Source organism: Heterocephalus glaber, unplaced genomic scaffold (assembly GCF_053883595.1).
Source record: "Heterocephalus glaber isolate CG9 unplaced genomic scaffold, H.glaber_assembly_v1.0 deba00001497, whole genome shotgun sequence".
Lineage (NCBI taxonomy): Eukaryota > Metazoa > Chordata > Mammalia > Rodentia > Bathyergidae > Heterocephalus > Heterocephalus glaber.
The window spans coordinates 35,810,740-35,837,084 of NW_028258320.1; the positions used below are offsets into that span (position 1 = coordinate 35,810,740).

General features: G+C 37.2%; 1 pseudogene; it reads left to right on the forward strand.

Moving 5' to 3' along the window:
* The first annotated feature begins 21,960 nt into the window (after positions 1–21,960).
* On the forward strand, positions 21,961–26,122 carry LOC101708713 (ubiquitin carboxyl-terminal hydrolase 46-like; annotated as a pseudogene).
* The last annotated feature ends 223 nt before the right edge of the window (positions 26,123–26,345 follow it).

Below are 26,345 nucleotides of genomic sequence, written 5' to 3' on the forward strand. Positions count from 1 at the left end.
TGCATGGTGTAATGGCTGAACTAAAATACTTGTGTTCTATCCAAGTAGTGGTTTTGCAGAGTGACATAATACACTATAATTTTATAACTGACATTTCCAGGAATCCAAATCAGCTAATTAAAAATGCAAAGTCTATCTTTTTAATTCATTGAAATATTCCTCCTGGAGACATTTCCAGTTTGGGACCTGCAGTCTTCGCACATTAATTTGTTGTCTGTACAAAGGTGCAAAGCTGATGACTGCAGTCTGAGAAACAAGGGTAATTACTTAGCTCCCCAGAGTAGGTTGGATCTCTCTTTAGCTCATGACAGTTATCAGCTCCATTGAGAGCAGACTCTTCAGCCTCAAGGATAAAAATTAAAAAGCTGAGTAGGACAGATGTTTTCAGAAGTCCTTGGATGCCTGTCTTTAATAACAGGAGCTAAGGTAGCCTTTAATTTTACAGCTCAAGGACAATGAGAAAAAAATACATCTCCTTGTCACATATTCCTCAGTAGGCCTAATTATGTTTATGGTACTTAATTCTTAAAATGTCTAGTTAGGTTTTTGTTCTCATTAGTACTAGAAGAAGAACAGTGCCTGACCTGTAGAACAAGAAAGACTCATCTCTTTATCATTCCTCTAACAAAGTGAAAATAAGCCAGCAAAGTACAGTGGTTCTCAGAGCCACAGATGACATTGCTTGCTCCTCTGTGGTTTTGTGTTTCTTTGTTTAAAATGAGTTAGATTTGATCTTCTAGAAAATCATTTTCTTTAAGAAGCATATGTCTTCTGTTTCTGTTGCTTCTTCCGTTTCTGATACAGTGCTTCACACACAGTCAAAATTGACAAGTACTAATAGATGCTGATGTACACTAAAGAATCTTAAGATGTTCCTGATTGTGCTTACTTGAACCAATAGTTAAAGGCCTTCCTTTCCTTGTCTTGTCTGTTCCTATCATGCTCCATCCTTCACCCCAACCCTCACACAATTGTATCTATTTTTGAGTCTCCCTCACTCCTTCCCAGGTTCCCAGAGGCAGGGAGACTATTATAAATGTTAAGAAATGAGTTAAATTCCTCATGGCAACATGTCTCAGGGATCTGCCTCAGCCTAATTGGGATTCAGAAACTTACTGACTGTGAGGAACTAGTGATTTTACTGACTCCCAGGAAAGTTGTCTTTTGTGAGGAAGTAGGGGAATGGAAACAATACCCAGAGGAGAAAAATTTGTGCATATACGGGCTTATGACAGAGGGAGAAGCCATTGGGTCCCTAGGTCAGACTCTGAATTGGGTCTGATTCCCAGGAAGATGGAAAGTTATAATAGTTGTGTTGTAAATTCACTGTGTAATAAATTCATAAATGACTTTCTGAGTCATAAGACCACAGCAGAGACACTTTTACACTAAGATAATCAATTCTGCATTTAATACCTTAATGCTTTCCAAGGTTATCACCAAAGGTCTTTCACTATATGATTGCAGGGATTCCATCCTCATAAAAATGTGAGACTGACTGAAGAGTAGTTAGCCAGGTAAAGACTTGGGAGAGTAGGGAGGACATTTCAGGCAAAGCACAGAGTTTGAGAAGTGTGTAAGAAAGTTCTCAGTGTTTGGAATAATCTCCAGTATTTCATGATTTATGAAGCCTGATGTTATAAAACAGGGTACCAAAATTGAATAATAGACAAGTCTTTCTTGTTCTTTCTAAATGCTGACATTCCACAGTGAAAACCAGGAATTGTCAACTGCAGCCGAATCAGCTGCCTAAAGATCTAGGTAAGAAAGAAATGTGGGGCTGTGCTTAGATGCATTAGGAGTGTCAAAACCAGAGGCCAGAGAGGAGAGTGATGGCATACGTCCCAGGTTTCAATGTTTCTGCTGTGGCAATGAGGAACTAGGAATCGTTCTTTGCCCCTGACAGAAGTAAGCTCAGATACATACATTGCACACTATCAGAGTGTGTTCATTAAATCTTATTTTTCTAGATATTGGAAAAAAACACATTATATTCACAGCTCTGCTTTCCTGGTTGTCTCAAGTCCTTCTGGCAAGGTTGAATATACTCTTATTTAGCCAATAAAATCAGTCCATGATTCTTTAACAGTCAACTGGTAAAAGGTTCAGCTGAAGCATTAGATCTATAGTTCTTAATCTTCCCATCTCAGAGTGACCTGCAGTTTAATGAGCCTCTGAAAAGCTGCTTTGAAGATGAGCTGCCAATTAGCAAGACACATTGTCACATTATGGGATAACCTCCTATTCATTCTAATTCAAGCCATGTAGACCTAACATCTCATTTTTCATATTTTTCCTTGAGTTCTCTTGAAAATTAAAGTCAAGCAAAGAGCTCCCCTCTAATATACTCAATAAATTAACCAAATTTAAATAGAGAAAAGATTTGTATTATTTTGTAAAGTTTCCATTACTAGTATTATATAATGTAGGTATTAGAGGAAGGGCAGACCATCACTAAGTCTGACTTCCGAGTGAAGTATACAATCCAGGTAGCTACTTGAACAATGGTGTATTGAACCACAACAGAATTCCCTATGAAAAGAGAAAAAGAACTGATATAGATTAGAAAGATCTGGCTATGTAAATAAGAACCCTTACCTTGTTCTACATTATAAAGGTGCATATTAAGAATCAATTACTTGACTCTCGGCCCAGAGGAAGGGGCTTCCAAGCCACCACCGATCCCACCCCTCCCGGCCCAGAGGTAGGGGCTTCTGAGCCTCCCTCCCACTGCTCCTGGTGCAGAAGAAGGGGCTTCCCAGCCACCATCCTTCCCGGCACTCCCAGCCCACAGGAAGGGGCTTACAGGCCACCGTCCCTACTGCCCCTCCCAGCCCCTGTCCCACCTCTCCCAGCTCAGAGGAGGTGAGCCACACAGGTGCCAACAGCACCCCCCTCCCAGTCAAAATGAGAAAACATGTAAATAAGTATCAAAAACCAGACTTCCAGATCACCTACTGCAACCCCAAAGGGAAATGAGATGAAACACTCTGACACTCAACCACCCGGACTCTCTGAACTGGCAACAAAACGGGATCTGGAAAAAATGAAATCAGAAATAATTTCTCAGATAACAGGAGAAAATGTGCTTCTAGTGCAAGACATGATTAATAAATCTAGAGAGGAGCTGAGGAGCATGATGGAATCCTAACACAGGAAACAAATGGAATCCATAAAACAGATGCAAACAGATTTCCAAGAGATTAAAAACTCCATCGAAACTCTACACAGAAGAATGAGCCAATGTGAGGATAGAATTTCAGATATAGAAGATAAGATTGCAATTGATGACTAGGAAAAGAAAAACTGCTTCAAAATTAAAAGGGAACATGAGAAATCAATCCAGCAGCTGCTAGATGATGCAAAGAAGAATAACATAAGACTGATCAGAGTCAATGAAGAAACAGGAGAGAGTGCAGATGACATAAAAAAAACTCTTCACAGAAGGAATGGTAGAAAACTTCCCAAGGAGGGGAAAAGAACTTGACATACAGACAAGTGAGGCATATAGGACCCCAAATAGCCTTGATCAAAAAAAAAATCTACACATAGGCATATAATTGTTAAGATTCCAGAAATTCAACAGAAGAACAAAGTTCTACAAGCAGTTAGAGAAAAGAAACAAATCACATACAAAGGAAAGCAAATCAGAATTACAGCAGACTTCTCAACACAAACCCTCAAGGTAAGAAGAGCATGCAGTGACATATTCCAAGCCCTAAAGGAAAACAGCCTCCAACCCAGATTGATGTACCCTGCAAAACTATCTTTCAAAATTGATGGAGAAATAAGGTACTTTCATGACAAAGAGCACCTTAGGAACTTCGTGAATACCAAACCAGCACTCCAAAAAATTTTAAACAGTATCCTAGGAACAGACATTGAGGATCACAACACCAGGAAGCAAAGCAGAATGAACCCATCTGGCATGACAAGAAATTAAATGCAAGGAGGGAGAACCCCACAAAAAGAAAAAGTCATGGCAATGACAAGTCAATATGTTTCAGTTATAACCATCAATGTTAATGGTCTCAATTCACCAATCAAAAGAAATAGACTGGCAGAATGAGTCAAGAAGCAAAATCCAACAATATGCTGCATATAAGAAACACACATAATTCAAAAGGAAACTCATAGGCTGAAAGTTAAAGGGTGGAAAACAATACTCCTTGTGACAGGAACCCGAAGAAAAGTAGGAGCAGCTATCCTCTTTGAAGATCAAGTAGATTTCAAACCAAAACTGATTAAGAGAGATGAAGAAGGACACTACATCCTTGTAAAGGGAACAATCCAGCAGAAAAAGATGACAATCATAAATATATATGCACCAAACACTAGTGCACCCAACCATATAAAACAAATACTAACGGACATGAAAAGTCATATATGCACTAATACAATTGTAGTGGGGGACCTCAACACCCCACTGTCACAAATAGATAGATCAACTAGACAAAAAATAAGTAATGAAATACTAGAACTCAATCAAACTCTTGAACAAATGAACTTAACAGATGTTTACAGAGTCTTCCACCCCACAAAATCAGAATACACATTCTTCTCAGCTGCACATGGGTCATTCTGCAAAATAGACCACATACTTACACAGAGAACATGTTTAAGTAAGTGCAAGGGAATTGAAGTTATCCCCTGTATATTATCAGACCATAATGCAATGAAATTGGAGATCCATAGCAAAAGAAACTCAAAAAATTTCATAAACACATAGTAATTGAACAACACACTTCTGAATAAACAATGGGTCACAGAGGAAATTAAAGAAGAAATCAGACGGTTCCTTCAATTAAATGACAATGACAATACAACATATCAGAATCTATGGGACACAATGAAAGCAGTCTTATGAGGGAAATTCATAGCAGTGAATACACATATTAGGAAAACAGAATGAGCCCAATTAAACAACCTGATGCTGAACCTCAAGCTTCTAGAAAAAGAAGAGCAGGACAAGCCCAAAGCTCATACAAGGGAGGAAATTATAAAGATCAGAGGAGAAATCAATACAATGGAGACTGAGAGAATGATACAAAATGAACCCAAGAGTTGCTTCTTCAAAAGAATAAACAAAATTGGCAATCCTTTAGCCAACCTTATCAGAGAAAGGAAAGAAAAGGCCCAAATCCATGCAATTAGGGATGAAAAGGGTGAAATTACAACAGACACAGCAGAAATTCAGAGGACCATCAATACCTACTTCCAGAACCTATATGCCAATAAGATGGACAACACAGAAGAAATGGACAGATTCCTAGATACATATGAATTACCAAAGTTGAACGAAGAAGACCTAAAAATTCTGAACAACCCAATGTCAACCAATGAAACTGAAAACGTAATTAAAAACTTATCAACTAAGAAAAGCCCAGGCCCTGATGGCTTCACTGCTGAATTCTACAAAACATTTAGAGAGGAACTACTGCCACTACTGTTTAAACTCTTCAATGAAATTGAAAGGGAAGCAATACTCCTAAATTCACTCCTGGAAGCAAGCATCACCTTGATCCCCAAAGCAGAGAAAGACCCAACCGAAAAGGAGAACTATAGGCCAATCTCACTAATGAACATAGATGTAAAAATAATAAGATACTGACTGGCAAATAGAATGCAGAAGATCATCAAGAAGATCATAACCCTGACCAGGTGGGATTCATCCTAGGGATCCAGGGATGATTCAACATATACAAATCAATCAATGTAATACACTATATCAATAGAGCCAAGGACAAAAACCATATGATTATCTCCATAAATGCAGAAAAAGCATTTGACAAAATCCAACATGCATTTATGATAAAAACCCTACAAAAGATTGGAAAAGATGGTCTCTAACTCAAACTGATAAAAGCCATCTATGAAAAAACAACAGCCAATATCATACTAAATGGTCAAAAACTGAAATCCTTCACACTAAAATCAGGAACAAGACAAGGATGTCCACTATCACCACTCCTGCTCAATGTAGTTTTGGGAACATTAGCCACACCAATTAGACAAGAGAAAGAAATAAAAGGAATAAAGATAGGAAACCAAGAAATATAATTGTCATTATTTGCAGATGACATGATACTGTATATAGAAGACCCCAAGAACTCCACCAAAAGTCTTCTAGACTTAACAACCAAATTCAGTCAAATAGCTGGTTACAAGGTCAACACACAAAAATCAATAGCTTTTCTCTACACAAATGACAGACTCACTGAGAGAGAAATAGGGCAAATAATTCCTTTCACAATAGCATCCAAAAAACTGAAATACCTAGGAATCAACCTAACAAAAGAAATCAAAGGCCTCTTCTCTGAAAACTATAGCACTCTGAAAAGAGAGATTGAAGATGATATCAGAAAATGGACAGACATCCCCTGCTGCTGGGTAGGAAGGATTAATATAGTGAAAATGGCCATACTTCCAAAATTGCTATATAGATTCAATGCAATTGAGATCCCAGCAGCATACTTCATGGACCTTGAGAAAACAATCCAAAAATTCATTTGGAACAAGAAGAGACCCAGAATAGCAAAAGCAATTCTAGATAACAGAGACATGGCAGGGGGTATCACAATCCCCAACCTGCAACTCTACTACAAAGCTACTGTGATAAAAACAGCATGGTACTGGCAAAAAAAGAGACCTGAGGACCAGTGGAACAGATTAGAAGATGCAGAAACAACACCAGACACACTCAGCCATCTCATCTTCCATAAAGGAGCCAAACACCCTCACTGGAGGAAAGATAGCCTCTTGAATATATGGTGCTGGAAAAATTGGGCTTCAACTTGCCAAAGATTAAAACTAGACCTATATCTCTCACCATGCACTAAACTAAAATCGAAATGAATTAAAGATCTAAATATTAAAATAGAAACTCTGAACCAGTTGGAACAGAGGTTAGGTAGAACTCTTGAAGACATCGGTGTAGGAAAAGATTTTATGAATAAAACCTCAGTTGCCCATGAACTAGCACAAACAAGCAAAAGTGGGATCTCTCCTTATTAAAAGGCTTCTGCACAGCAACAGAAACCACCAACAGTGTGAAGAGACAACCCACAATGTGGGAAAAAATCTTCACCTGCTCTTCCTCAGACAAAGGTCTACTATCTTGAATGTATAAAGAACTTAAAAAGATCAGACCTCCCAAATTAAAAGACCCAATCTGAAAATGGGCATCTGAAATGAACAGACATTTCTCAGACAAGAAGTAGAAATAGCAAATAAATACATGAAAAAATGTTCAACATCACTGGTCATTTGAGAGATGCAAATGAAAACAAGGCTGAGATTCCACCTCATTCCAGAAAGAATGGCTGCTATCATGAAATCTATCAATAGCAAATGCTGGCGGGGCTGTGGGGAAAAAGGAACCCTGCTCCACTGCTGGTGGGAGTGTAGACTGGTGCAAGCACTGTGGAAATCAGTATGGAGATACCTCAAAGAACTAGGACTGGAAGTCCCATTTGACCCAACTATTCCCCTGCTGGGGTATCTTCCCCCCAAAATTAGAAGAATCATACCACAGTGATATATATGCACCCATGTTCATAGCAGCACAGTTTGTGATAGCTAAAACTTGGAAGAAGCCCCAATGCCCATCAACTGGAGACTGGATAAAGAAAATGTGCTTTTTTTATAAAATGGAGTACTACTCAGCCATAAAAAATGAGAAATTAGAAACATTTATAGCTCAGTGGATGTACATTGAGGCAATACTCTTAAGTGAAATAAATAGGACACACATGTATAAATACCAAGTAGTTTCTCTGGTGTGAGAAACTGAAAGTGTAAATAAGGACTGAAATGTATAATAGGTAATTTGAAATAGGAAGAAAAGGGGCAAAGGGGAAGGAAGTGGGAGGGCTAGGGGAAAGGATAGAAGGGAATGGGATTAATATGAGAAAATGGAAAAATAGGAACAAAATCTTTGTACATACTGAGGGATGGAGGGGTTGAAGGGAGGGCTGGGCAAGGGTGAAAAATAAGAACCAAGAGAGACTATGTAAAGGTGCAAATTTCCAATGATGAATGTCATTATATTGTATACCTAAAATGTACCAATGATTAGAATGAATAATCGATAATGTAAAATAGGAAGAAAAGGTCCAAAGGGGTAGGGGTAGTGGGAGGGGAAGGGGAAAGCAAAGAAGAGAAAGGAAAAATGATGAGAAATGGAGAAAATGGAAATAAAGTCTTTGTAAATAGTGAAGGGTGGAGAGGGTGAAGGGAGGGCTAGGAATGGGGAAAAAATAAGAACCAAGATGCATCGTGTAAAGGTACAAGTTCCCAATGAGAAATGTAATTGTTTTGTATAACTAAAATGTACCAATAAAAAAATTTAAGAAAAGAAAAAGAATGAATTACTTGACTATCCATAATAAACTTATTTAAGCTAAATTATAATTAAGCTTCTAAGACTTCATTATTTTATGATTACAAATCTTTCAATATCATAGTAGTCTTTCCTTTCCAACCATTTAATTATATTTATGGGTTGCCACCAAGTTCCCTGTTTCTCTTACATTTTTGTGCACAAATTTGAATGGAATGCAACTCCACAAATGTCAAAGTTTGACTTTTGGGCTTTTTAATCTTTCTCAGCACTTAGAATACTCTCATGTTGCTTAGCTTGTTACAGTGCCTCACTTAGGATTCTACCTTCATCTCATGCACCCTACTTCATTCTTTGGTGCCACTATCTTTATCATACTAACTTTCTTCTTAAGACTTTCTTCTGCGGCCCACTTAGCATGTTCTCACATGACAGTACCCCAAGAAAGAGGAAAAGGATGATGTGGACAAATTGTGTTTTTCTCCATTTTTATTTTGTGTGTGTGTGTGGTATGGAGATTGAAATTAAGGCCTTCACACTGAGTTATAGCCCAGGTCTTTCTAATTTTTATTTTCAGAGAGGGTCTCACTAAGCCACTAAGTTGCCAATAATGCTGGGATTACAGGCACATACCACCATGGCGGACATTCCTTCAATTTTATCGAAAAGAAAAATCTCTTCAAAAGGCCACCTGATGCCATTCCACTTGTTTTCATGGGTCAAACATGAGTCAAATTGCCTTTCCTCGGTGCAGAAGGAAATGGAGAAGTGAATTTTCTGGCAAAAATATATAAGGCTGCCAAGATTAAATAACCAATTCATAACTGCTTTTTAGTTATTCCTTTTAACTAGATGCATGAATATTTCAAACAAAGTAAGTTTACTCTTATCAAGAAAAAAGCCAGGAGTGGCTTTTGAGTACACCATCGACAGTTTCTGACACATTTGAAATTATAGAATATATGAGCAAAGGGTTTCCTTGATTTAGGAATTTGGTAGATGAGAAATGTTGGAAGATGAGCAGGTTTGGGTGGAGCAAGAAAGATGACTTCTATTTTGTTCATGGCAACTTAGAAATGCCTATGCCAAATAGAGGCGGCTATGTCCAGGCAAATGGGGAAAGCACAAGACCAGATCTTAGGAGAAAATCATATGCTCTAGAAAGATTTGAGAGCCATCAGTGGACTTGATTGTGATTGAAGATATGAGTCTGAATGTGACTATTTACAGAAAGTATGAAGAGAGATAAGGGGAAGGAACTTTTGTTAAATGCCAATATTTTAAGCATAGGAAGAGAAATTCAGATCCTGGAAGGCAGCTTAGAAAAATAAGAGGGCGAAGAGGAAAATCAAGTAAAAGTAAAGTCCTAAAAATCTATAAAGAATGTCAAAAAAGTACTAATAAAAATAGTCAATTCTGTGGAACAGTCAAATAAAATGTAAGTTATGATACAACCTGGACAGTTAGGACATCATTGTTCGGTAGCGCTGTTTTCAATGGAATGATTAATAAAAGGCCAAATTACAACCAGTTAAAGAATAGATAAAATTCAAAGAAAATGAAAAGTGTTTAGTAAGTTTCAACATACATATACATACAGTACAGTTATATACAGTTATAATTAAGGCTTGTAATATCTTTTGAAAAGAATAGAAATGGTAGAAAAATTAAGCACTGTAATTTTTTCTGTATGTTCTTTTAGAATATCCTTTAATTCATCTGTGATGTCTAATCTGTCTATAGGTAGACATATATATCTATTAGGTATGAACTTTACAATTTAATAAGTGCTATAATTCAAACTGAGGTCTAATACTAATTTCAGTCCTCACTACCTTTGTAACCTGACATCGAATGGTTTGCCCAAGGTTGTTACACATCTAGGATGTAAAGCGTTTCAGTTTTAAACTCAGATATGACTCCAAAACCCACATTCTTTGCCACTGAGAATTCTGGTGAGGCAGTTGAAGTATGAGTCAGTTCCATTTTTTATCAAGGCCAGAATGACTTTAATTTTTCCACATGCATCTAACTACCCTCCCTTCCACAAAGTGAAAGATATTAAATGAGTGAGAAAAGATACTAAATGCACGTTCTTTGATGAAGAATGCTGCCAAAAGATAGAAGTAAAAGGGTTAGGCTCCATACTTTCAAGGATGAGAGGTCCAAGCCTTCCTCACATCAAACTATGCTCTTTCTTGGAATTCCCAGGCCCCTCTATCTCAGAAACAGATAACCTGTTAAGTGGAGGCACTCTCTAGTAAAGGGCTGTGCAAAAGAGGAATGTAATTAAGTGGTGACAATACTATAAATCAATCATATGCACACTTTGTAGGTCATACTACATTCATTGTCAAGGGCATCAAAATAAAAACATTTGTGATAATAAGCAGCTTATTATTATCATTAGAGTGAAAAAAGTAGGGATTAAAAAGTTCTACACATTCCTATGAAGTCAATCACTCTTATTTGAAATTGTTTGAAAGTGCAATGTAGAAAAGTTTTTTTTCACTGAAAGAGACCAAATAATTTATTACAAAGAATTTCAAAAAAAAAAAAGGATTGTTATCTAAAATTGCAGCTATTTTTAATGGATTTTCCATGGCAAAGAGTGTGTCTTTTTTGTAATTTACTTCCTCTCTTCTTGTACTGAAGAAACAAAAAAATGACAGCAACTGATGCCAGGTCCTTTGAGCTATTGCTTTTTAACAAAATGATTTAGGGAGGCAGACAGAGGATGGAATCAACTTTTATGAGAAAGTTGTTCATGTTTTCCTCTGATACATCTTTTCTATTCAAATATTTTTATGACAACTACAGTCTCTGAGGACTAACTATACAAAGACTGATACTTTAGAGTAAGATTTCCCTTATTACTTAATCACTGCAATTTGCCAACTCTAAATATTGCTCAAGTCCAGAAAACTGATTATCTGAAAGGACTCATTGTTTTATCCTGGAATATCAAATTTTACCTTCATACAGAAGCTCTGAATCTGAATTTTTTCATGCCACCAATGAGATAAAACGATTTGTGGGTTTTTTCTCCACTTTGAGCATCTAAAATTTTTTTAAATCTAATGAGTTTTATATTACCTGATAAAAGAATAATCATTAAAAGTCTTTCATAAATTCTCACATTTGGTACCTGTTGTTCTACATTCATAAAAGCAATGACTCCTGAGGTTTACTAGGTTGTTATGGTAGGCAGTATGCCCAATTCATTTGGTTTTTAAAGACTCAAAAGAATAAAAAGAAAAACATGATTTTTTTTTTTTTACTAGTGACAGACTTTCTAACTATGGCATCTGTTTCTTGAACTGATGTTTTATAACTAGGTTTTCAGACTCCTGTTTCACACACTGTTATGAAATGATCTGCTGACAACCCACAATGGGGTGAAAGAATAAGATAAAAGTCACAGTCTCTTACAGTGCCCATGCTTCATTGGTTTGATTCTGTTTAAATCAAGATGAACACAGTTTTTCTATTCAGAGTGGCACATGACCTCAGCAGTTCTCTTCTCTTCAAACTAATGAATAGCAATACTTTTCAACTTTTGGCCACTTATATATAGCATAAAGTTTTTAGATGCAGTCATAATGAGCTCCCCAGCCTACTCTTTCTAATAATTCAAAGTTATCCCTAGAATAATTTTCATCAGTCTATTGTACTTTTTCTTCTAGACCAGTCCCCAGATCTTTCTTCTCATGGGGGAAGACAGTTCCTTCTTTTTGGAAAGTTGGGGCATGAAATATCTACCATGCAAAAAAAACCTTTGTATTTGGGATTATTTGACTCAGAAGGAATTACTCTACATTGGAGAGCCACTGGCTAACCATACCATCATTATACATCTTTTTCTATATATGTCCTTAGGATTGTCAAGAAACTAACTAGAATTTTAACGAGGTACACTTGAAAAGATCAGTTACAAACCCATTGTTCATTTGTACCAAGAGCTCTAACTAGGAAAAAAACTGATGTAGTATAGACATAAGAGAAGACCCTAGTTCTTTGCTATTGAAGATGCAGCGAGACATGATAGCTAAAGTATGACTTCTAGGACCTAGGTTTTAATGCTGGCTCTCCAACTTAGTCACAAGGATTGGTGATAAATGGAGATCATGACCAGCAAACTGAAGTTACAGCCTTGCTGTGTATACTTAAGCATATTAGTTCTCTTGCCAATGTGGCAAATTTATAAAGAGGCAAAGGTGAAAGGGATCTCAAAGGGTATGGAACCACTGAATAAAGGTGCTTGGAGAATAGAGGGCAGGTTCAGAGAAAAAGCATAAACATAGGTTTAAGTCTTTCAGGAAAAGGCAAATAGTCAGGAGGGTGTTAAATAAGGGGGTGACAGCAGTGGTAATTTGAAAATGATTTTAAAGGAGGATGAACTTCATGCATGAGAAAAGGAGGATAATAACAAAAAACATAAAGAGCATTTCTAATCTGCCAAAGACAAAATGCTTTTATTTATCATAATCTTTAAGCTTCTTGATCCTTTGAGGTACATACTGTTCTTATATTTATAATACTAGCAAGATGAGGGAGCTCCTGAGAATCTAAGTTCTTTGCCCAGGGGAATGAAGTTTGTAAATGATGAGACCAGGATTCAGACCCTGGGAGTCTGACTCCAGACCCCTCACTTTCGCCCATACACCAAATCCGGAGACTGATGAAAAAACCATGCTCTACCAGTTGAGGAAAGGACTTATTCTCTGATGAAAGCTAAGAACTATCCAATTTTTGCTAGGGAAAGAAAGATAACAATGTGGAAGATACAGAGAATGTGATAAGATAAAGTTATTGGCTGTGTGGGAGCTCACAGTTTTCCTCTTCTTTCCTCTGATCTCTGAGGAGAGCAAGGACAAGAATACATGAATGCATTCTTACAAGATAAGCTATCAGAGTAGAATATACTCCCTACAGAGACATGATGTGACACAAGGAGAATGTAGGAGCCTTGAGCATTATAAAAGGAGAGCGCTAAGATTAAAGGTTTACTTTGGAAGAGTTTAATGGAAATTATTGGAACCAGAGGAAAAGCAGTAAGCTAGAGTGACCACAAAATTTACAGTTCAAGCTGAGGCAGGGGTACTATTAATGATAATGACAAGTCAACAAATAAAAAGCTAGGACATTTGTTCACCCTAGCTAAGACTCTGCTAGTTTCTCCTTGGAGCTGCCACGATCTGTTGAAATTAGGAAAGTGACTGTAATATGATGATTTTAATTCTTTGGGGAAGATACAAAGTATACTTGGGCCAAATGGAATTTGTAATTATTGTGTATCACAAACATAGGCTACTAATTAAAAAAGAAGAAGAAGAAGAAATTAGGAGAGTGAGATCTATCCTGGAGTTTGGACATGCCAGAGAATCCAAGAGGGCAGAAGCTCTGATAAGAGAGGATGTGTACAAAGTGCTTGAGCCTGTTAAAGAGATGAGATTAAAATTCCTGTTTGGGCCATGTTTCTTTAAATGCAAAACTACTCCCAGAGCTGAACTAATGGGTGATGGTTTATAAGTTTTACTGGAGTTTGTACATGAAAGAATCTGCACAATACATGTGGACATAATCAGAGTGAAGCTGGTAGATGAGGTCCATATGAAAATAAGCATGAGAAAATAAAAGTGCCTGGGAAGATCAGAACAAGAGAATACAAGCAGTTTAAATTGTAAGGGACAGAGGTAGGCTTCCCCTGTAATACCTTTTTTTGGTAGGATATATACTGCAATAAGAATGATCCTGATCACCGAGTAGCCTGTGTTTACAAAAACTTATAAACAGCCACACAGTTTGGCTTCATAAGGAAGTTAATATAACTCAGAGCCTGGAAGCTTGTTTAGAATTCAACATAACTTCAGACACCAGGTTACCTCCTTTCTCTGAGTAGCAGGGCCTCGTTTCCCACTCTGCCACAACTGCAACTCAGCTATTTTCTCTGCCAGGAAGTCATTGGCTTCTGCTTTTCCTACCAAGGATTCCCTTCTTCTGTGGGTCTGGTGTTTAACATCTCCAAGACAGAGGATCCAAGTTGTTCATTTATCCACCATTCACTAGAGAGCTCCTGCTGGGAAGAGTATTTGTGTCAGAAAAACTCATATGCTTCTGGTTAGCCTGCAGAATAGCTGCACTTAGATCAAATGGCTTCCCAGTGTTCAGCAGCTATGATCAGGGTCACAAAGTCACAGCACACAGAATGTGGTCAACCACGGTGCCAGGACATTAGAGTCTCCTAGATGTCCTTCCACCTCTTCAGCTGCTCTTCAAATTCTTCTTCAGGCTCATGCTCCACTGCCCAGGCGTTTGCTGTTGGATTTCCTCAAGGCTGAGGCTTAGAGCTCTCTCTTTGCCTAATTTTTCTTTTCTTCTTATACAATCTCCATCATGCCCACTGATGCAGTTCCTGGATCTGGTTCCTAAAGATATGGACCAATAATTTCCAAATGTATATCTGTTACCATAATCTCTCCTTTGGGCTCCAGTTCTGATATCAATTGCCAACTTGACATTTCCAGTTTCATATCTTAGAGGCATCTCAAAATGCAACATATTCTAGACATAACCTACATTCTTCTGCCTGTCTTCCAGTATCCCCTTCCTTAATGAATGACAGCCCTGACAATTCAGCTGCAAAAGCCATACATTTATGAACTTTTCTTGACACGTCCTCTGTCTCAATCCCATTTTTCATCTTTGCCTCTGTTAATCTCACTGCCTCAACATCTCTTAAAACTAATTCTTTCACACTGCAGCCACCACTCTAAGTTTATGCTACCACCAGTACTCTCCAGGGCCACTGCAGCACTACCATATTCCCCATAATCTACTCTGACTTGTTTTTACTCCATTTCAAACACCACAATTATAGTGAGTTGTATAAAACTCAGGTCTTATCATGTCACACCCCCCTTAAAACCTTTCAATGATTTTCTATACTCCTTGAGATGAGAACAGCATCTTTAATGTGACCAAGAATGTCTACTCTAGGCTTGGGCCACATCACTGCTTTCATTTTGCATAATGTTCCTTTGTTTCAGCCACATTAGCTTCATTTCATACCTTTGAGTATGCAAGAATCCTTCATGCTACAACCTCTTTTAGTGAACTGACTTGTTGCCTGGAAATGTCCACATTGCGTGTTCCTCTGGATAACTTCTACTCACTTTTCAGAACTTAGCTTTTCCTGATCACTGCCTATGTCTAGATCCATTGCTATATACTCTTAAGTGTTCATATTTGTGTCTTTTAGAAGGATGCATCAATAACATGAGTAGCATGGGCTTTGTGCTTAACTGTACCTCCCCTCAGACTTTAATATTCACATTTGCTATGGTCACATCTATTTTTATTTACTATCATATCCCCAGAGCCTGGAAAGTGCTAAAGAATATGTTTTGAATGGATAGATGAGTGAGCAAAATCACTGAAGGCCATTCCATCAATAGCAGACTTTAGGAATGATATATTTTCTTTTTGAAGGATCTCAGGCCATTTGAGCTGTTATAACAAATGTCATGGACTAAGTGGCTTTTAAACAACCCTTCTTTCCCTTCGTGCTAGAGGCAAGGAAATCCCAGATCAAGGTGCCAGCAGATGAAGTGTCTGGTAAGGACTCTCTTCCTGGAACATAAATGGCCATCTTCTCCTTGTGTCTTCATGGTAGGAAGGGCAAGTGAGGGCCAGAGATTTAGCTCAGTGGTGCCACCTGCCTCGCAAGCGCCAGGTCTGGAGGTCAATTCCCGGTACTAAAAACAAAAAGAAGGAGGGGCAAGTGACCTTTCTGAGTTCTCTTTTATAATGTCACTAATCCCATGTATAATGGCTGCACCCTCATGGTCTAATCCCCTCCAAGGAGCACACCTACAAAAAGGGATTAGGTTTTGAGGTATGAATTTGGAGGGGACATAAACATTTAGTCCATTTAAAAGGGTTTCTCAGCATATTTATCATTCAAAGTATCCTAGATTTCTTTTAAAATAAGAAAAAAAAAAAAAGAATTTTATAGGTTATCCACTGTAACATTACTCTGATATCAACAAAGTTCAACTCCAGCATTCAAAAAACGTTATTAACCTGAAGGGAGGGGAGGGCCACCTATACTTCATAGTGAATGTGAGTTTAGAAAAATCTAGATGTGTGCAAAGCAAATAAAAGGAAATTGGTAATGAGATCTTTTCCCTTGAAGGGAAACATCAGACTGTGGCTTTAAGAGCTTCTGTATAGAGAAGACAGTGGCAGAGCAGAGATTTTCAGCATTCTCAATCTTAGCTAGAAGTTAGAAACATAACGTTTGTATTGTAAATAAACCACTCCAATACCAAAGACACTGAGTTCAGTAGATTCTACTGTGAAAAATTAAGTGAATTTATGAAGATTTCCATAATCCAGTCATATAGAAATTGACTGGTGGAAATAAACATATTACAACCACATAACTTTTAATTTTGTATATATAATATGCCATAATCATTATAATATTTGTTATAGTCATCTTCTCCATAAAGGACACATATGTCTCTTACTCAGATACTAAATTCGTTTTCAGTCTTGATGTGGTATATAAATATAACACCACAAACTAAAAGCATAAAGAAATAGGTTAATAGAGATTTGATGGTATAAAAATGTCAAACTTCTGCAAATCACACATAGGTCAAATAAAAAGTTGCGTTAGCAATTTTTAAAAATAAACTGATTAAAAATTTGCAACACATACACATGAAGGCCTAATATCTTAAACATAACAGGACCTCTTAAAATCTATTGAAAAAGACAAATATCCCATGACCATCCTAGCATATTAAAAATGAAATATGAATGGCAAAAGAAAACAAGTGTGACCTTATTGATACTTTTTTAACTAAAAATAAAATATTCCAAAATAAACCATGCTATCTCATTTTTTTAACTTATCATTCTGAAAAATACTCAAAAGAATGAAAACAACCAATGTTGGCATGAGTGTTGGGGAAAGGGGCCTTTCAAACAAGCTAAATAGTAATGGAAATAAGTTGGTCCAAAAGTTCTAGTACGCAAACTGACAATGCATATGTCAGAATTGTGAACATATATACCATGTAACCTATAATTTTAATCTAAAAAGTCATTGGAAAAGTATAAAAAGTTTTGAGATTAAGGAAGCTTATTTCAGCAATGTTTTCAATAGCAAAATTCTGAAACAAACCAAAGTTACAACAACAAATTGATTAATAAATAACTACAATTAATCTATTCCATGGAAAACTTTATATCCACATCTTTTCTATGTTTATATATATTTAGTGACATAAAGAGCAAAATGAAAGATAGACAATAGGAATTACAGAGATAGCTATTTCTCAAATGGAAAGGGGATCAAGAGGTGAATGGAGGGGGAGGGAGAGAAGGGGAAGGGGACGAAAAAAGAATTAAGATGTGTTATGTACATGCACCAGCTCTACACAAGACATGTAACCATTATGTACTGCAAACATGTACTAAATAAAAACTAAAATAATGACAGTAATTAAATAAAACAAGCCAAAAATATCTGTGATTCGTTGGGTGGTGGAACCTCCCTTTGATCTCAGCACTTTGAAGGCTGAGGCAGGAGATGGCAAGTTCAAGTCCCACCTGGGCAACTTAGCAAGACCCTGTCTCAAATAAAAAATAAAATAAAAGGGGCTGGGAATATAGCTCAGTGGCACAGTCCCCATGGGGTTGATTTCAAGCACAACAAAATAGCCTGTGATTTATTTGGTAAAATAGATATTACGAAATAGTACTTTCCAAATATCTATCTATAAATACTTAAATATACATTTAAAATCTCAAAAAAATTTACCAAAAGATTAACAGTAACTATTTTTGGGTAGTAAAATTATGAGTTATTTCTACTTTTATTCCTTTCTATACTATTTAATTTTTTATAAACATAACTACTCTTATAATAAAGTTGAAAAAAGAGTTTTGTATACACAATAGTTTTTAAATCATAAAGATAAGTTACATTGTATCTATATCAATCTATATCCTGCTACTTTAAATATCTACTTTTTTATTGGTGTATGTTTGCTATACATGATAGTTACACTCATCTTGGGGAATTGGTACATATTGCACCTTATTTTTCTCAAAGCTGAAAATTCCATGCATTGAAGAGATACCCTTTTCCAGGAGTAGCATGACAACTCTAGCGTGCCACCTAGTGTTAAGAATTTAGGTATTTTAAGAATGTGTTGCAATTCAATTATTAAGTATTCCAATTCACAATTCAATAAGCAATTTGAGCAAAACAAATACACCTTTAAAAAGAGACAGATTAGTTGTGAATGTGTATGTAGACCAAAGCTCGAGTTACAAACTCTAACAGCAACTATGTTCCTTCAGTTGACTAGTATGAAATTGAAATTGAAATTGAAAAATAATACATAAGAGCCAAGGTAGGCAAAACACCACTTTAAACTGGTAAAGGGGAAGGGGGAATCTCTGGTGACATCCTCATAATAGAGCATACACACACTTCCACCATTACTACCATAGCCACTATCATTTACAGAAGTTCACAGTCAACCAGTTCTTTAAAGGATTACAAAAGCAAAGATTCTATTTGAAGACTGACTCAGAGCCCATTTATTTTTGGACTAAGGATAAAAAAAACCCAAAAAGGTGAACAGCAGATTTAGTTCTGTCTGTTTTATCTAATCAAATCACTACTCAAAAAAAGTTGATGTTCTGTTGATAGTTTGGTTCCAGGCTCATCTTAGAATAAATCACTATAACTAAAACAGAGTAACACATCAGACAGGCAAAAATATTTATTAAGTACCTGAGTATCTTTAAGCCAATCTTTTAAGATGTTCAAAAATTATCCATGGTGTTAGGAAACGATAGTCTAAAGAGATAGTTTCTGCTGTCAAGGACTTATAAAGACTTACTAAGCCATACGATTTTCTGAGCTAAAGAGACTTTTACAATCTGAATCTATGTATCAAGTACCTCAGAAATTTTCCTACTCAATGAGTGATAATTTGATTTCTAGAAATAACACGAGTCAGACACAGTTGGTGCACACCTATAATACCTGCACTCTGTGAGGCTGACTGGCCTGGGCAACAGTCACTTATGGAGACCCTGTCTTAAAATAAGAAAGGGACCGTGGATGTAGTTCAGTGTGAAAGACCTGAGTGCAATTTCCCACTACCCCTTTCACCCAAAAGAAATAATATGACAATCTAATCTCAGCAATATATAATAGTGACAAATTAGAAACAACATAAGTGACCAAAAATAGAGGCTAAGAAATTAAGAAGCATTCATCCAACAGAATACTGATGCAGCCATTAAAAAATGATATATCAAGGGATTTTAGTAGACTTTGCAAATAGTCATAATCTCAAAGGAAAGTAGAAGGAAATAATAGTATGCAAAAGACTAGAAGCTTTTCTACAAGTGAAATAATAATAGTCATAAATGACTATTATATAAATTATTATTATATAAAATTAGTATATAAATGAAGTAATAGTCATAAATGGCTCAACCTGTCAGAGTTTCAGTGACTGATGTGAATAATAGGCATGGCCAGGTCCCAAGGTAAGGCTGGATGGTGGAGCTATCCACTAGAGCCACAGAATTCCTTAAAGCAAATCTCTAATACTGTAACAGACACATAGACAACCAGGTCCTTAGAATGGAAAATAGCACAGATGGAGTGTCACTGCAGAACTCAAGATGAGACTCTAAAACTACATGAGTTTGTAGAAGGCAAGTACTCTCCATATTTACAGCTGTCTTTAAATTTTGGGGCAATACTGGTTGCCAGAACTCCCAAATCCAGTTCTTTGAATATTTTAATGTATTGGGTGACTAAGCAAAGCTTGTTTCCTCTTCTATAAAATGGAGCATTTTTTTCCAAGAGTCTTATAAGACCTTTTTTTCAGCCTTATTTGTCTATTGTATTGGTCCTTCTATGCCTATGTGGATTAGTTATACATGTCCTTGCCAAAGAACTGGGAAATGATCCACTTTGTGATGGAACCAGTTATCACAGTCTAAGAAGGAACACTGGACTAAACCAAAAGTAAAATTTGTCTTCCCAGCAAAAATCCTTTTGTCTGTTCTTTCTGCATTGACTTAGTAACTCTCCTTATCCATAAGCCCAAGCCTTACCTAATATGCCTCAAGGGAAAATAATATATCCAGCCATAGCATTCATTCATTAAACAAAACATGCTGTATATGTATGTTTTGAATATGTCTGTGTATCAGGTGCTATGCAGGGATGGGATGGAAATGAAAATGCCTGTAGCTCTACTCTTTTTGAGTTATTCTTAGGGGAGTGATGGGGATTAATAGGCAAAGAAAAGGGCCGGGGATTTAGCTCAGTGGTTTTCGCCACCTGCTGCTCAAGCACAAGGACCTGAGTTTGATCCCGGGTACCAAAAAAAAAAACAAGGCAAAGAAAAAAGGAAGTAATACGAGCATATAGGAGTGATCAGAAAGCAGGGGACAAGGAAGACTTGCCAGAGGAGGTGATACTTTGTTAGTAAAGGCTGGGGGTTGCATGGGAATTAACCAAGGGAAAGGTTATGGCCCAGCTAAATACAACGGAAGTTTGAATTGAGAAGAAGCTGGTGCATTTGAGGAACTGAAAAAGAACAGAATGTCATAAAGGGGCTTCCAAATATGAGAGGCAGGGGACCAGGCACATGAGGCAAAAGTGTGGCCTTTATTCCAAGGGTCAGAGGCTCCAGGTTCCACAGAGAGCTCTGCTTCAGTCTTCCTCACTTCTTGACAAGCGTGTTGCTTTAATAGTCAGTGATGGTTCTAATTATCGTTGTAAAAAGAAAGAGTTGAGTTAAAAGAGCACTACAGTTTATTTCAGTCATGAACTTGCATGTTTGGCACACTGTTGTTTACTTATGCTTGAGTCGATCGGCTATCATGGAGTTTCTTAAAGATCTGTTGTGAACATGAAGCCACTCATCCTTACAGAAACTTTCTTTTGAAGAGCTTGAAATATTTTCCATACCAGTAGTTGCACTGCAAAGCAAAATTTCATGAGTGTCTTACAAAGGAAACTGGTAAAGAATAGTGTGAATCCACCACTTTAGCTATTATTATTTCCTTAGTGTGGGATAAAATATAGTCAAATGCAAGAAAAGTTTCAGCCACACACCAATAAACTCTAATCCTTCCTACACTAAAACAGATTTGGAATGATGCTAACACTATTCAAGTATTGTCAGTTCCCTTTTCCTAGCCTTAGCCTTTTAAGAAAAAAAAGTCTCTAATGAACAAAGAAGGTTCCTTAGAATCTTATGTGACTTAGTATAATATATCATGCAATTTAGCTATTCAGTCATACTGAAATTCTAACTTTGGTCTAATACAGTTGTTTTGCATAGTTTTGAAGAGAGCTTGATTTTGTTTTCCTCCAAGTGTATTTCTAAGTTTACTTTCTAGTGTTTTATATAGTTATAAAAGCCAGGATTGGGAAAGCCTGAGTATTAATGTTTCTGTTTGGTGGGGTAGAAGGGCTGTTCTCTGTGTGGAGAATCTTTAATTTAATGTTCAGAATGCAGTGACATTTCCAGATGTCAAAAGGTGAATATATATTGGATATAATGAAAATGTCATTTTTCAAAAGGTCCAAATGATGTTTACAATATGCAAGAAAGGCTTTAAATATAAAGAGCAGACAACAGAACATTTTGAATGTTAAAATCTAAACTTCTATAGTCCTTTCCCTCTGCTTAATTAGATTTTTAATTTTGATTGTATGTGTGTGATTTCATTTTAAAAAGTATGCATCTGTGCCCTTGCAGGAGAGGAAGAGCCTCAGGTGGCATGGTGACAGACCAATAAGTATCGAGAAACAGCAGGCTGCCAGGGATGGCCTTGCCTACAGAAAGAAACTCTGTTGCAGTGTAGTAGTCAAGGATGTGGTTCTGGAGTTACCCAAGCAGCCTCCACCATCTACTCATCTGAGTTACTCAGGTTGTGGCACCCTTAGCTTAATCTCTCTATGTCTCTAACTCCTTACATGGAAAATACATCTAACACAACATATCTTCTAGGATTGTTTGAGGGTTGAAATGGAGCAATGCATACATATCACTGGAAGAGTGTCTGCATATTATCTAACATTGTAGTTATGTCACGTATGACCCAAGCCATTGCCTACCATAAATGATGAAATTTAAATATCGTTACTCCCATATCTGAGACATTAAATCAGTCTGTTTATTCCAAAATTTATCAATACATAAGTAAAATAAGCAGTGTTAAATGGAATGCACAAATCAGTAAGAAATTGGACAAACCTAATGTGTCTAGGAAGGTATAGTATCTTGTATTTTAATGTAGAATACTGACTGTTCAGTCAAAAACATCAATATTTTATGGCAAAAGTTTCTAGTAATCAAAAGATAAATTGCTCCTGTAGTTATACTTACTGGGATATTGGCCTTTCAAACACTTTTACACTCATGCCTTAAACATATTGGCGTTTGACCCATTTTATGAAGCTGGCCTCATTTCTGTTATACCTATTTCAGATCACTCTACTTTAAGATAAATAGCTACCATATTAAGAAATTATTGGGCCGGGGATTTAGCTCAGTGGTTCCACCGCCTGCCTTGAAAGTGTAAGGACCCAAGTTCGATCCCAGTACCAAAAAAAAAAGAAATTATTTTTAAAAATTGACATTTTGACTATGTAAGCACTCCTTTAAGAGTAATGTCAGATAAGCATTATTACAGCTTCAAAAGGTAAGACTGGTTTTTGTTTTAGGGAGCTACCTTAAAAAAAAAGAGAAATCGGGGGAAAAGGTAGGAAGAAATTGCCATATAAGTGAGAGAAAAGAGTGATACTTATATCACAAATTAGATATTTGTTGTTGCTTTTATGAATACTGTTGTTAAACTACTGCAAGTTGGTTTCTGTCATCCAGAAATAACTGTAATTAATATAATATTCATTATAGCTCTATTTAAACAATTAAACTTTTTTTAAAATCTCAGGCCCGATTGATGGTGGGTCAGTAGTATTCTATTTGGGCACCAAGAGGAGAATTATTAATAGTTTCTGGAGCAGTACCAAGGTCCATTAATGTTTCAGAAAGCAAAGCACTAATGGAAAAGTGCCCGCTAATTTCTAATTTTCTTTGTTAATGAGCACATTTCATTCTCAGGCCTACAATGACTAGTTCAGATTCCCTGGTGCCTGGGAAGTTCTGATGTAGGAGCTATCTTGGTCTATTTTGAAATCATAGTGCACATTAAGGCTTACATTTCCAGCCCTTAACAGAGATTTGGAAACTAAAACTATGCAGAAAAACAATTTTTAAAAATTATTTCTAAGGTCTTAAATCAAGGGTAACAATTTAAAACCCAACGCAGGATTTTAAAAAGACAATTATCAAAAATATCAGGTCTGTCTGAGTCCTCCTAGTCCCTATTCACCATGTTGAACTTGGTTAATCTTGGTCTTTCCCACTGAGTCTGAGGATGGAGAAATATGAGTGATAAAAAGACAAAGAGAAGGGCCAAAGTAGTTGAAAGAACAGTGCTCTGTCTAGAACAATAAAATAATGAAAGAAGCACAGTTTGGAAGTAATAAAAACCTGTGTCTTTTACCACTTTTTACCTCTTTCCCAGTAGCAACCCGGTCCACATCACTTTCAGCTCTTACTTTTATGGAAATTTATTCCTACCTTTTCTCTCCAGTTTCTCTTTTGTTTCTCTAAATTAGCTCCCTAAAAAACAACTAGAGTGTCACCTTTGAAACTGGGAAATCTGAGTGTTTTAAGCCAACGATGACACTATTGTGTGATCAGATTGGCTTAAAACACACTGATTCCCCATGATACTCAGAACAAAATCCAAACTCCCTACAATAGTGTGTTTAGAAGCCCCTACACAAATTGGTTGTTACTGCTGAAATTGTCTTTATCCCCCACAAGAACGTAAAGTTCACAAATACAAAATCTTGTCTTCGTATACACTGCTGTGTCCCCAGTTCCCAGGACACAGGAAGTCTGTGAGGGAATGAGAGAATCAGTGAACCAATGAATGAATAAAAATACAAGCACACGTAGGTTAAAGCCCCCGCCCTTCCACTGCCAGGCTGTATTACCCTTTAGCAAGTCATTTAACTGCCCTGGCTCAAAGTTTCTTCATCTCTAAAGAAAGTGTAACTACCTCATCCCTCCAAAAGTTGTCATGAGAAATAATTCAGATAGTTTATGTAAATCTCCTAGAGAGTGTCTAGTGCTCAGTAAGTATTCAGTAAATTTTCTTTCCCCCTCAGCCATTCCTGCACTTTTCCAGGGAAGCCAAAAGCACTGAACAATGAGCCACACAAGTCATCTGCTTAGCCGTAGGGTTACATGTCATGAGGTCATAAATTTACATAGTGCTATCATTTTACCATTTATTGAAAATATTTCTCTGTCCCTGTGTATTTTTTAAAAACTTCAAACATTCGTCCCCGCCCTTCCAGCCGGCCTCGCTCCTCAGCCAAACTGAAAACCAGACCCCAGGCCACCTCGCTGCTGCCCACCCCGCTGCTGCCCACCCCGCCTCGCTGGAGTGCTCCACCATGGACAGTCCTGTTTTTACCTCATAAAGATGGCGGTGGGGGATAGCTGCAACCTTTAGACTAATAACTGTCTGAAACATCGCCTCCGTCTGTAATATGGGCACCAATGCCTCTGCTCTGGAAAAAGACATTGATCCAGAGAGCAATTTCCAATCAATGAACACTACTTCAGATTGGTCAATTTTGGGAACACATGCTACTGCAACTCCGTGCTTCAATCGTTGTACTTCTGCCTGCTGTTCCGTGAGAACGTGTTGGCATACAACGGCCAGCAAAAAAAGAAAGAAAACTTGTTGACATGCCTCGCAGACCTTTTCCACAGCATTGCCACGCAGAAGAAGGTTGGCGTCATCCCACCAAAGAAGTTTATTTCAAGACTGAGAAAAGAGATTGATCTCTTTTGATAACAACATGCAGCAGGATGCTCACGAATTTTTAAATTATTTGCTAAACACTATTGCGGACATCCGGAAGGAAGAGAAGAAACAGGAAAAGCAAAATGGAAAATTTAAAAATGGCAACATGAACAAAGCTGTAGAGAATAATAAACCAGAACTCACCTGGGTCCATGAGATTTTTCTGGGAACCCTCACTAATGAAACTCTATGCCTGAACTGTGAAACTTAGTAGCAAAGATGAAGATTTTTTTCTTGACCTTTCTGTTGATGTGGAGCAGAACACTTCCATTACACACTGAGAGACTTCAGCAACACAAAAACACTGTGTAGTCAACAAAAATGTTACTGTGAAACATGCTGCAGCAAGCAGGAGGCCCAGAAAAGGATGAGGGTAAAAAAGCTCCCCATGATTTTGGTCCTGCACCTAAAGCGGTTCAAGTACATGGAGCAGCTCCATAGGTACACCAAGCTGTCTTACCTAGTCGTCTTCCCTCTGGAGCTCTGGCTCCTCAACATCTCCAGTGATGCCGTGAACCTGGACCACATGTATGACCTGGTTGCCGTTATTTTTCACGGTGGCGGTGGCCCTAATCATGGGGATTATATTACTATTGTGAAAAGTCATGGTTTCTGGCTTTTGTTTGACAACATTGTAGAGAAAATAGATGTTCAAGCAATTGAAGAATTCTATGGCCTGACGTCAGATATATCAAAAAATTCAGAATCTGGATATATTTTATTCCATCAGTCAAGAGAGTAACTTAAAGAACCGTGGGACTAATTCAAGTAGGGGGCTTTGTTCAAAGCACTATTACCCAGTTTCTCTGCAGACCTACTTCTTTCCCAGCGGCCCACTGTTATCTCTCCTAGTCTCAATGGTCCGGCTGTGTTACCTTTCTCCTCTTGTTTACATGCAGCACTATTCTTGGTTTTATTTTGGTCTGAGGTAGAGTGAACTGCAATCAGGTTGTCATAAGATTTATATGAATAACAGTTGCTAATTTGAGGA